The sequence below is a fragment of the Myxine glutinosa genome, chromosome 3, assembly GCF_964187855.1.
Source record: "Myxine glutinosa chromosome 3, kmMyxGlut1.1, whole genome shotgun sequence".
In the NCBI taxonomy this organism is placed as follows: domain Eukaryota; kingdom Metazoa; phylum Chordata; class Myxini; order Myxiniformes; family Myxinidae; genus Myxine; species Myxine glutinosa.
The window spans coordinates 92,768,857-92,770,509 of record NC_136263.1 but is presented as its reverse complement, the minus strand read 5'-3'; positions in this window follow the sequence as shown (position 1 = coordinate 92,770,509).

Sequence of the window (1,653 nt, the reverse complement as noted above, 5' to 3'; positions counted from 1 at the left end):
CTTGCGCTTTAATATTTCGGTAGACCGCTTACGCTTATCCGCTTCGGTTTCCGGGGGTTGTTCCGATTCGCTTATCCGCTTCGAAAACGTTAGTCCGCTGCAGCGGATAAGCGGATAAGCGGCCTTTCGAAGCGGACCGCCCACCTTTGTATATATATATACAGTGAAACCTTGACTTACGAGTTTAATTCGTTCTGTGACCGAGCTCGTAACTCAATTTGCTCGTTTCTCAAATTAAATTTCCCCATTAAAATGCATTGAAATGTTATTAATCCGTTCCAGCCCGCCAAAACCACACCAATTTTTTTTTAAATATACAGTATATATAAAAATATCTCGCGCTTTATATTTCACCTGTATGCAGCATACAAGTTGGCAGGATGGCCTGGACTGGAGGTACGCACACTTGACTCTAAACTGTCCGGCCTGGGTTTGAATCCCGACCCAGCTATAACCTGTCATGTCGGTGTTTCACAGGCAGGGTGATTCATCAATGTGTGTACCGCTAAACTGGGCGCCCCGTTTGCGTCCCATTAGTTGTTGGATGTTAAGGATCTCACCGTGTTTTCCACAAAGAGAAGGCGAGCTATCGCCGGCACTCTGAACAAGTTGTGGCCTGGCATGCTCTTCTCCTCTGCCGTGAAATACGTCCTCCTCGGCATCTTTTTCCAGAAGAGCCCTGTCTCGTCACAGTTGAATATTTGCTGGGGGATGTATCGTTCGGCTTCTATCAGTTCGGCAAAAGTTATAATAAAATCTTCAGCTGCCTTCACATCCGCCTCACCAAGTCGACAACACGCACACCTCGCTCATGTTTTTCGACGATTGCGTGTTTTATATCCAAGCACATCATCCTCTTCTTCTTCTCAGTACTGCCCTTGGCACTCAATTTCTGAGGACCCATGGTTAAAACTAAGAAATTTTCCAAAATAACCAACATGCGAAAACAAACCAGCAGCGATATACGGCAGAGATGCTTGCACGGCAAGATAACCACGTGACCGGAACCCACCTGGTGGCGGGTGGCGTAAGCTCCAAAATAACCAAAATGCGAAAACAAAGCAGCAGCGATATACGGCAGAGATGCTTGCATGGCAAGATAACCACGTGACCGGAACCCACTTGGTGGCGGGTGGCGTAAGCTCGTAACTCAGATCTCGGCTCGCATCTCAAAGCAATAAACCGCACGAGCGACGGCTCGTATCTCGGAAAACTCGTAAGTTGGTGCACTCGTAAGTCAAGGTTTCACTGTATATATATATATATATATATATATATATATATATATATATATATATATATATATATATATGTATATATATATATATATATATATATATATATATATATATATATATATATATATATATATATTGTTGCGGATATGAGGACTGTATTTTTTTTGATTGTGTGCTGTATTATTATTATTGTTATTCTGTGCCTCCTGCCTCCGGAGCTGTGTAAAGGTCAAAGGGCATCCCATAATTAGTCCATAAAGCATCCACACCACAGCTAATCATAGAATACCCCTGTTCAACAGTTATATCTTATTATGTGTTTTAGGGTAAGGCTGTGTCTCCCATGAATTGAAATACTCCATTGCACTAGTGAAAGAGATAGATTCCCTTCATTCCCACTCCCAAAACTTCCATT